This window comes from Callorhinchus milii, unplaced genomic scaffold (assembly GCF_018977255.1).
Source record: "Callorhinchus milii isolate IMCB2004 unplaced genomic scaffold, IMCB_Cmil_1.0 Scaffold5, whole genome shotgun sequence".
Lineage (NCBI taxonomy): Eukaryota > Metazoa > Chordata > Chondrichthyes > Chimaeriformes > Callorhinchidae > Callorhinchus > Callorhinchus milii.
This window is the reverse complement of record NW_024704746.1, coordinates 45,799,594-45,811,675: the sequence shown is the minus strand read 5'-3', so window position 1 is coordinate 45,811,675 and position 12,082 is coordinate 45,799,594. Positions and strand designations below refer to the sequence as shown.

The 12,082-nt window shown below is 39.4% G+C and overlaps 1 long non-coding RNA gene across 1 annotated transcript in view; it reads left to right on the top strand.

The window, feature by feature from the left end:
• The window catches only part of LOC103179407, a 137,022-nt gene extending 135,554 nt beyond the window's left edge, over nucleotides 1-1,468 (top strand). Inside the window, exon 8 of the long non-coding RNA XR_006085134.1 lies at nucleotides 961-1,468. This is a non-coding gene — a long non-coding RNA (uncharacterized LOC103179407). The remainder of the gene's footprint in view (nucleotides 1-960) is intronic.
• Nucleotides 1,469-12,082: the final 10,614 nt, after the last annotated feature.

Below are 12,082 nucleotides of genomic sequence, written 5' to 3'. Positions count from 1 at the left end.
AGCTTTCAACACTTTGATCTTTACTGGAGGGAGCAGGCAATATAATCTGATTTTGGGCAGGCAGAAAACCATACTCTGATCAATACAATACAGGGAGAAACAAGGAAATGTGGGAAGGGATACCAGAGAGAGAGGTAAGGGTTTGTCCAGAGCCATGCAGGTCCTTCTCAAGTGATTAATCAAGTTCAATCTGATTGCTCGTGGTCGAACAAGCCCTGTGCAAGGTAGTGCAGGAAAGGAACCACAACTTCATAGCAATAAGATTAGAGTAACTTGCCGGTGGTTATTTAAAGAAAATACAAAGTGTTTTTCTTGCAGAGTTAATAAACCCGTGGAGAGAAGAGTTAGTTCTGTTGGTATCGTATGACCAGAAAACAGCGAAGTACTGCACATAGCATAATAGTCAATAAAGAATAACCCGAAATACTCCTATTAGAACCCCATTATGCTGTCAACAGGCTAAATTCATTCTCAAAGTCATTCATAGTCTGAATTTCTTGGAACAGCAGCAGGATTGAAGTCTATAGTCAAAGTCTATATATCTCATTTCAGCCCCTCCAACAATTATCAGGAATTTTTCGCATACACCTCTGTTCCTTGACCAAATCACTCACGTTCAAGTCTGTCTTGTATGTTTAACTTAAATGCAACTAATAGAATGTAAGGGTTTCATTGCTTTTTCATTCTTTTAATACTTGCATTTGAGAACCCATATGTAAAGACCCCTTTCTACAAAATGAAATCCTTTATAACTTGGAAGGTATTTGAATGTGGTTGAGGGGAATCTGGTGCATTAGTCAATTGAAGTGTTATAGCAGATGATTTTCTTCATTGTTGCTTTTCTGAAAGATGCTGACATTACTAAAATAGATTAAAAGGAAATGACCAATGCTTTTGATCTACCAATGCAAGATTTGAAACTTAAGACATGTGTGTAAAATTGTTTGTCTTGTTTTTCAGGTCTCCTTACCAGCAGATACAATGGGCTCATATTCTACTCATCTTAAACTGAACACTACACCTTTTGGATTTGCTTCCACAAAGGTTTGTGACTTTCAGCAAGAATGTGGCAAGGACCTTGGTTTCCTAAACAATGAGCCATCTTCAATGCCATTTATAATTTCTTTCTGAAATAATCTCAATCAAGGCATTTCCTAAAGTGGAGCTAACTACGAGTCATACACGATTCCTCCTGAAATTATACCAGCTCAGATGTTTCCACAACGTTCAGCCATCACCTTGTTGGATCCTGTCATAAAGAGGCCCCGTTCCTGTACCTTGCTTAGCACGAGCCATCGTCAGTTGCCCTCTCTCATCTCCTTCTGCAATCATCTCAATCAAGGAATGTGCCAAAGATGAACTCTTCTTTGACTGCTCCAGGTGATTGTCTTCTATCCGGAATTTTTCAAGGTGAAGGTTGGGCTCAGTTAATAATAATAATAATTCTTGCATTTGATATAGTGCCTTATCAAGTTGTTGAGACGTCTCAAAGCGCTTCACAGAATATACTGTAAAGTGAATTGACTGGAGATTTTGTGGGTGAAACGCGGCAGCCAATGGCACACAGCAGTGTCCACAAACCGTTGTGGATTGAAGTGATTAAATTATTTTATTTATTTACTTTTCTTGAATGTGGCAACTTTCAGTGTGTGCACGTGTGTTCATACAATTTGCTTTGTTTTGTTTTAGAGTATCATTTGCCAAGGAAAAATGTATCAAATTACAGATAATTGCAATTGGCCACAAGTAAATAAGCTTTTGGATGAACAGTTCCTTAATAAGGTAACGTTAATTAAAAGTGTCTACAGTTTAATTTGTTTACATAATTTTTTTGGGGGAGTGAGTTTTTCTGCTTAAATTTCTATGGGTTTCACAGTTTCTTCAGCTATGAGAAATTTCAGCACACTGTAGCCCTCAACAGATTCCTTGTGTTTGTATTTGTTAACCATTGTACTTGTGGCTTGTGCCCGTGTTATCCAGGCAATACTTTATTAGCACAAATATTATTGTGCATTTCAGGTATCTGTTTTCCCTTCAAGGGTGAGTTATGTTGCAAACCAACAGGTTTATGGCTGCAAGATATCAAGGAGATTAAATAATAATAATATAATAATAAGCTTTGCATTTAATATAGCACCTTATCACGTCTTTGAGACATTTCAAAGCGCTTCACAGGATATACTGTAAAGTGGACTAACTATTTTGTGGGCAAAACGCGGCAGCCAATTGCGCACAGCAGTGTCCCACAAACAGTCATGGATTGAGTGACCAAATTATTATTATTTATTTTTTAATGGGATTATTATCCCTGGAAAGCAATTTGTCAATCGATTTACAACCGGGTTTCTACTGCTAGATAAACAGAGACATGTGGAATAAGAAAAGCTACGTAAGGTTTCGCCCTGCCCGGGAATGGAAACTGGGTCCTCTCGCTTGCGAGGCGAGTGCTCCAACAATCGCAGAAAAATTTGCCTGAATGAAAAGTAGAGCCACCCCACCCCCCACCCCGTTCAATTATAAAGATTATAGATAACGTTTTAAAACATGACTGAGGCTGGAGCAGAGCATCAATCTGCCATTATCGTTGCAATGCACTTTATTTCTCGATTGCTTCTAATTCAAATTGTCTTTGGCGCTCACTCATCTCTAATCTAAAATTTGCAAAGAAAGTCATTTCACACACTGTATTTCAGTAAAATCTTTTGCAATTTGTTCAAACATAGCTTATGGTTTGAGTAACATGCAATCTGGAATGTGTTACAAGACTTTAGCACATCAAGCTTTTGAGATGATGATGTTCTCAAATGGCTACATTAACCCCATATGTTACTACCTTGGAACAGGATCCAGACATTGTTATTCTTTATAATGGATAAAAATGTAATTTCTTCGTATTTCCATGATTGAAAAACCTCTTAGTGGAAGCATGTTATGGGGTCGGGAATGGGCAGACTCCCATGTGTGTACTACGTGACTTGACATGCCGTGATTTATTTATTTAACTAAATAAAACAGGGAACATAGTATTTATTATATAACAGATAACAGATGGCAAGGGATGGATTATCAAGAAGCATGTCCCTTGTTCATGTTTTCGAGGCTGGTATATGGAGGGTCTGGCTGCTGGCAAGCAGCTCCAGGCAGTCACTCACACCAGCTTTAAACCAGAACCACAGCTGGAATTGTGTTCACCTTTCCAATGCCTTCCTGACCATCTGTTATTTTATATGATATGAGGGTTTAACATTAATGCTGGTCTAATGGACAGAGAATAGCAGATTTCTCAGTAGACCACAACTAAACAGTCTGAAAGCTGGTATTGTGGCACCCTGAGAGTAGAATGGCTTTGTGGCACCTGCATAACTGTGACTGACTCAGGCTGACACACAGGAAGATTCTGATAGCCTGGACAGAGCAAGTCAGGTAAGGTACTGTTTTCAATGTGGCTTTATGATTTTGTGAGTTTTGGGGGATTATAATTGAGTAGGAGGGTATTAATATATTTGTTAACTCATTTGGGTGAGATGGGTGGAGAAACAGCATTGCAAGAGAAAGTCAATGGGTTGCCTGGCACCCGTTTGAATTGGAGATGCTCATTGTGGTATTGACCTCTTAGCACTTGTGCTGCAATTTAATGCACATCTGGCAGTGTAATAGGTTTTTCATTCATTATTCTCCAGTGTTGATTTACAGTATTTTTGTTTTCTGAAGTGCTTATGCTAGAAAAATATTTTTCACATTCTGTGTGAAGAAGAAGCAGGACAAGTGCTCTAGAGAAACAGGTGCATCCTTTCAAAAACAGGATAGACTTTAAAAAAACAACCTTTTCACTCTGTTTCCTCCTTGGTTAAGCTGCTTGCAGTTTGCACCTTGTATCTGGGTCAGCAACGTCTTAGAACAACCTCCATTGGTGTTCTGTGATTGCAGAAGCAGGTGATGGTTGGACAGTGGTCTCCAAAAAAACATTATGTTGTTCCTGAACAAATTTTCCTGATATATTTTCCCTTTCTTATCAAGTGAAAATAACTGCTCTGTGTAATCAAGATCAGGAACCTGCTTCCCAGTGAATCACAGAGTGAACCTTGGCAAGTGCTGTGTGGTTCAGCATGTTGATACATCAGAACACTGCCTGCGCCTGCATTAAAAGACAAAGGGTGGGTGGCCTGGTTAATTAAACAGATGCTACATTAGAATTAGAAATGCTCACTTTCCATCTGTTGTGGCGTGCATTAATAGTAAGTGCCTTTGTCATTTCTCAAGAGAATTTCGTGTTGCATTTATTTTTCAGAACAGATTCAGCTCTTGTTGCTGTGGAATTTTGTACTGATTTTTTACAGCAATGTATTTTCCAGTTAAATAACTGCATGTGTCAACTTGTTTTATACATGCAAATGAGCGAATGCAGCCTCTTTTTGTGGTGCACACCATCTCTGATAGAACTAGACAGCCTTGTTTATTTTACCATTTGCAAATGTTGGTGAAATAAATGGAGTGTTCATCATGGTTCAGTTTAAAACAGCAAATGATATCCACAGTATTCTATGCAGTACATACGCATGCATAAGGTAAAGACTGCTGTGGTAAGACTCAGTAGAGCTGTTCCTTGTTTTTTGAGATGATGTGTGGTAATTTATCATTTAAAGCTTGCTCCATGATAGAAAGCTTTACAGTATGTTTCAACTGTCACAGAAGTAGGGGTAATGGAAGATAGCTTGGTACACAAGATATGGCCTTTAAATCTCACGAGTGGGGAAAAAAACAAGATTTTTAAAAATTAAATAGGGAGTGTGTCACGGGCTCATTTTTGTGGTTTATGATCTCAATGTTATTCACGTCCTTTGATTACATCAAAGGCTTGTATAATGCAATTACAAGTCAGCTTTTATTGTCTCTTAAATTGTAGAACAAAATACACTTCTTCACATACACCTCAAAATATGCTTTAACATTCATTGAATAATCTGATAGAATAACTTGTGGGGTTCGCAGTAATCTAGTTCTAATGTGTGTGGTGATGCATCCTCTTGTTGTTTTCCTGGAACAGAGATAATTCCATTACTAACACTTTGTACTCATGCCACAGCTGCTGTTGGTATCCAGTTATTGAATAAGTAGAGAAAGTTTGGTGTTTTTCTGCTCTCAATTTGTTGGTTTCTTTTCTTCATTTTTTGCAGGTACCACCTGCACACCACAGGCCTGAGGAACTCAATTTCCTTTCCAGTTCCTGCTGCAGAATATGTGTCCTTTGGGATGAGGTAGTAGGTTGTATAGTTTTAGGGTTACACCCTTCCGGTCAGATAACTATACAATCTACTGTCTTTCCTGAGGTGGCTATCAGAACGTCGCTGGACGGGCAAAGGTTCAAAACCACGTGTATTTTCAGCTGTCCAGATATATATTGGAAATGAAAAGAAGGAATGAAATATATTCTGGCAAGATTTATGGCAATGTGGGAGGTGGGCCAGAGACCCATCATTTGTACAATGTATTCAGTGAAAGCTTTCAGTAAATAGTCCACTCAGTTTCATCCACTTTTAAGATGTGGAACTTGGTCTTTGAATGACACAATTACATATTGTATGAGTGGCAAAGTTACCTGAGTTCATTCTTTCCTATCCTCAAAAAATGTCACCACCCATCACACCTGTTATTACAAATATACCGTCATATTGTGTGATCCGTTCACAAAACAAATTATTACTTCAGCATGCACATCCATAGCAGAACTTTTGACCCTGACCGTGCCAAGTCATGCAGTTGGTTATCGGGTCACTTTCTCTGGGGTGTTTTCTAACAGCAACCAGTTCCTCTCCCAAAATGGATGTTATTTAAATATGATGGGAGGTCACTGTCAATGAAGGCACCACAATCAATTTTCCTTCATTTTGTAAACAATAGATTTTTTTCAGATCTTCCACCTGTCTCTGCACATCTCAGATTTAGTTACTCATAAGGATGGAACATTCACTCAAACCTTATGTCGGGCACCATCTACAGTTAGGTAGGTTACATGCTATGTGTAGAATCACACCAATCATAATGTAAGTGCAGTTACAGCATGTATAATACACAGTCTGATGGATCAGAACCTTCAGCAAAGTTTCTGGATCAAATCCTGTGTTACAGATGTTCTTGCGATGATTTTGAGATTAATGTAAACTTTACAGGTTTCTCTGCACCAAATTTGGCTTCGAGCATCCTTCCGCATTTGACTGATTATTTCTCAATGTTCTGCCAGAGTGAGGTAGTAGGTTGTGTAGTTTCAGGGTAGTGATTTTTGCCCCATCAGGAGATAACTATACAACCTACTGCCTTCCCTGAAGAGCAACATGACATCTAGCAACTTGATTATAAAGCAAAGAACTTCACTGGGAACAGTCAATGATCAACACGAAAGAAGAAAAGAAAGCCACTATATTGTCCTGACCAATGGTAAGTTTTCAAGAAATGCCATTGGGATTTCATGAAGGAAAGAGCCTAATAAAGCAAAGAACTTCATTGTGAACCTAATAGATGGGTCCAGCACCTTTGTCACTAAATATTTTACACGTACATATTTTTCATTCCTTGAGATTGTATAGTAATCCTCCATGTGCGCTTTTTTAAATAATAGTAAGACATTAATATAGTGTTATAGTTGAATGAGAAAGAAGTCATTTAATTTGAGCTGCATTTGGCAGATCAATAAATGCTTTTTGTGGATCAAGCTTCACACAGCCATTTGCTGAGCATTTTAGCTTAAGAAATCTAGTGCTCTGGAGTTCACGGTGCAGTCTGTTTGTAACTAAAGATAGAGCAACCCTCATGCTGGTGAAGTCAGTGAATCCAAGACGAGGAACGGAAAAAGTGTGTTGCTTTTTACAGCAGAATAGGGAGTCCGTAACCAGGGGACACCAATATAAGATAGCAAATAGGGAATCTAAAACAGAGTTTAGGAGGAACTACTTCACGCCTACGGCAGTGAGATTGTGGAACTTACTGCCTGAAGTGGTGGTTGAATCAGATAGTAGATGCATTCAAGAAGAAGCTAGACCTTCACGTGAGGGAGAGGGGAATAGAAGAGTGTGGGAGAGAATAAGGAATGGGTGAAGGCTTGTGTGGAGTATAGCGTGGACTGGTTGGGCCGAGTGGCTAGTTTCCGTCCTCTACATTTTTTGTAATCTTTGTAATAATCACTGCTTGTTTTGGAGAACTTCACATTGATATTTAGGTCAGGATATTTTTGTTCTGCCTCAACACATTGGGGAAATACACAATATAGGTCTGCAAATTATCACTTGTAATTCACAATTCTACTTTTTCTGATGTTTTTGAAATGTGTCCATAGAATTTTCTCTCTATGGACACACTTATAAAGTAGTTGTATTTAAAAATTAATATTCTTGCATAGCTCCACTTCAGTATAATGCAATTATCTATTTGGCAAAGTAAAATATGACAAGTGCAGTCTAAAAGTTGCAGTCTAAAGCCAAACTGTCCATGATTAGTGTAGGTTTTATTGATAAGACTTGTATCCTTAAGCTTTACCTTCAGGGATGAGGAAAACGTTATTTTCCTCTCCATTTTTGAAGGTACCCCTGGGATACCGAACACCAACACTTCACCCAAGTAACCATTCTAAACGTATGAACTCAGACAGTGAGGGTCAGCAAATGTTACCACCAAAACACAGCAGGTCTTATCTGTTCTCCCGAACATGATGGGCGCTTTCTAGATGTGATGTCATCTTGTAGCATTTACTTTATAAGATGCAAAACATGAGATAAAAAGTAAATCAAGAAAAATGATATGTTTTTGAGCAATGTGCTTTAAGAAACAGAAATGCAAGTCTATGCACTTTGTGGTCATGTATACTGTACATTTAGCAGTAGGTAACACACATACAGTTTATTCCTAGTGTTGAGAATGTTATGATGTATTAGGTGATGATTGCTAACAATATTAAAATAATAGTCAAAAGTCTGATAATCACAAACCACTGAGCAATAATAAATGAGATGTCAATCAGATTTCTGTGTTATATGACTGTTTTCTCCATGTACAGATTCTGCACTCTACAATAAATGTTTGAAGATTTTGCATTTGTGGCATTTATTCATTCATTCATAAGATATTGAAGAAGATTCACTTTGAATTATAGAGGATTTGGTTTACAGTATAACCTTCAAGACACGACATCAATAAATTAATAGAAGTTATTAATGCTTAGATTTTACATGGTGCCAAAAATATGCTATTCACAGTAAATACAGTTTCTAAGCGGGAGAATCCAATCTCTGTTGCCCAGATGTTTTCATTTTTTGAACACAAGCTTCCCCAAGTAACTTGGGAATCAAAACTGCGAGCATCAGAGTGTTCTCGTGCAAGGACGTCCTCCCGACGTGAAAGGCGCTCTATAAATGGAATCTTGTTGTTGTTGGAAGTGGTTAGCGCACTCGCAAGTTTCCTTACTCCACACGCCTTTGTTTATCTTGCAGTAAGTTGGAGCCTGGATGTTAGTTGATTGGCGGATCACTTTTCCAGGGGTAATAATCCCTTCAAAAAATATAATTTGGTCACTCATTCCACAACTGGTTGTGGGACACTGATGTGCGCAATTGGCTGCCGTTTTTCAGAGTATCATAGTATATTCTATGAAGTGCTTTGAGAACGTCTCGAAAACATGATGAGGCTCTATATCAAATGCAACGATTGTTGTTATTGATACAATTGAGCTAAAAATCCTCTTCGTTCTTAACTGTATTCTGCTTTATGACCACTAGATGTCCTCTGTAGCCCATCTTTTTCACTGAGGCTGATAAGATGAAGAGGTGACCTCAGAGATGTTGAAGGGTTAGAGGAGATGAATAGGAGTCAATTATTTGCACGGCTTCGAGAGTCCGGAACAAATTTGATAATCAGCAAAGGAATTAAAGGGGAGATTTAAAACAATTCTTTACACAAAGGAAGGTTGGAATGTGGTATTCTCTGTGGTAAACTGTTGTCAATGCAGAGTGCATACATTTAAAATGGCAATAGATTGATCTAAGAGTATATATTAGTCTTATGCTGCAGCCTCCTCTCAGTTACTACATATTTTGCCCACAATATATAGTCAATTCACTTTACAGTATATTCTGTGAAGCGCTTTGAGATGTCTTGAAGCCGTGATAAGGCGCTATTATCAAATACAAGGATCATTGTGATCTCAAAGTCAGTGCAGGTTGTGCCTGGACTCCACCAGGATTGGTTTGCAGAAAGGCAAGCAGCCGCTGCTTAAACTCTGCATCTCCAATCGGTGGGAACCATTGCTCAACGGGAAGGGATGTGCCTGAGCTGCGGACAGGAAGACGGTGGCGATGCTCTCATGCAGGGAGTTCATGTGCCTGCCATCCATCTAGTGAGGGCTCGAACTCGCACGTGTCGGATGTCAAACGACAAACTAGGTAAGCAGGATGTATCACTACTGGGAGAGAGTGCGCATTCCATTCCACCAATTTATCTCTGCAGTTTTCATGTATCGGTGGAGTGCATAGAAATCTCAGCTTGATTTAGATACTCATAAGCTTGGTGATAGGTTTCCACATGTTGTCAGACACCTGTCTGACCAAAATAAATTGTGCGACGCGAAGGAAGCACCATAGCTGATTTACAGCGAGGGTTCTTACCTTTGAAAGTATTTAGACCAGGCTGGGCATTGCTGCTAATCAGTCACTCATATCTCGTAGGAGTCCTGTAGCTCCAGTGGTTGGAGCATTCGCCTCGCGAGCGAGAGACCTGGGTTCGATTCCCGGCAGGGCAAAACCATGGGTAAGTTTCCTTACTCCACACGCCTGATAATAATCCCTCAAGAAAAAAAATAATAAAATTGGAAAATTGGTCACTTCAATCCTCTACTGTTTGTGGGACACTGCTGTGTGCAATTGGCTGCCGTGATTCGCCCACAAATATACACTCAATTCACTTTATAGTATATTCTGTGAAGCGCTTTGAGACATCTGGAAGACATGAAAAGCGCTCTATCAAATGCAAGGATTATTATTTATTTATCTCCTCATGTTGCTCACTCCATTCTGCATATTTATTTGTCTTCTAAATGTCATTATTCTACACAAAAAAGATTAACAGCAGTGCCGGCTACAAACTTCATGAAAACATTCTAACTTGAATAAGAGGGCAACATCAAAATTTAACAAAAGATCTGTATCTCAGCGTACTCTCACAGGAAGAGGTGTAGATTTCTCACCAGTGTTTGGGCATTTTAGAAAATCTTGCTGCTTTCCCATACTGCTCCTAGCAGATGGTAGAGTTGCTCAGGCTTTCCTCTTGCCAGTCACAGTCTCCTCCTGGCTTTGACCTTCCATTTTCCTAGGTTGGAAATACCTCTCAAACCCTGGCTTTTTAATGGTTCAAATATCCTGAGGTCCTTGCAGGAAGCATCTTATCCAGAGGCCTGTGAAACTTGTCTTTTTTTGGTTTCTCAGTGAAAACGGAACCCTGTCTAGGACACCATGAGAAACTCCCTGTAGGATTCTTAACGTTCACCTGAAAAGGCGAACGATTTGGACCTCGATTCAATGTCTCATCCAAAGGATGACACCTCAAACAATGCAGCGCACTCCCAACCCTGCATCGGAGCATCAACCTAAACTGTGAGTTCAAAGTCCAACTTTCAGTTTGAACCCACAACCTTCTGACTCGCAGGCAAGAGTGCATTCATTCTTTTTGATCAGATGTTTGACTAGTAAAGAGGATAACTACTTGCACGCAGCCTTTCACATAAGCATTTTAAAAATATAAAGACCACGGAGCAAAGAAAGGGAGATTTAAAGACCAAAAGCACAATTGAAGGGATGGATTTTTAAAGAGGGGTTTGAAGATAAGGGGAGAGGAAGCAGTGCAGACTTTTCCCAGGGTGTGACAGAAGGAGTGAGAAGTAATAAACGATAACGACAACATTACATTTGTATAGCAGCGATAGTTAAGTGCGACATTTGTGTTCATGTCAAAAGCATTCTACTTTATTTGTTCAGCACATAATATGGTGTGTGAACAGTTTACCTTTGATAATATTAATAATCCTTGCATTCGTTATAGCATCTTATTATGTCATAAAGTGGATCAACCGGGGAGTGCTCTAACCAATACCCTACAGAACTATGGCGTCCTGTAGCATATTGATTAGAGCACTCGTTTCGCGAGCGAGGACCCAGGATCGATGCCTGAGCGGGGTCAAACCTTAGGCAAGTTTTCCTATTCCACACGCCTCTGAAATAGTCGATTGGTGGATGGCTTTCGGGGGTTAATAATTCCTTAAAAATATATTGGTCACTCAATCCACAACTGTTTGTGCTTCGTCCACAAAACATACAGTCAATCCATTTACAGTATATTCTGTGAAGTGCTTTGAGACATCTCGATGAGGTGATAAGGCAAGGATCAAACGTAAGGATTATTATTATTATTATTATTTTGTGGATGAAACGCGACAGCCAGTTGCACACAGCAATGCCCCACAAACAGCCATGAAGTGAATGACCAATTCTATCTGAGGGATTCTTCGTCAAAACACCGGAAGAAACTCCCTTCTCTTTTCACACACTGCCATGAAATCTTTAATGTCCACCTGAACAGGCAGACGGGAACTCGGTTGATATCTCATCCAAAGGATGGCACCTCCGACAATGCAGTGCTTCCTCCAGCATTGCATTGGAGCATCAACTTAGACGATGTGATTCCAAGTCCTGATGTGGACCTTGACCCACAACCTTCTGACTCAGAGCAGAGAGTGCCAGACTGACACACTTCTGTTATTCTATGAGTAAAATATTTGTTATTCTTTGAGTAAAATATCTGAGAAAAACTCCTTAACATATTTGTTTCTTCCTCTTTAAACCAAATATCCTTTTCCCAGTCACGAAAATGAAAAAGTGACCATATCTCAGCTCTCTGTTGATATTAGCACTGAGACAGTATTTGAACAGTTAAATTGTGTGCAGTATTTTCCTTGTTTGGGGAAACACTTTTCCCCTAATGGCTGAGCAGGTTTCAGTACTCACTGCTAAATTACATAATGTTCGCCCCATCCTACCACTGTGGGGAC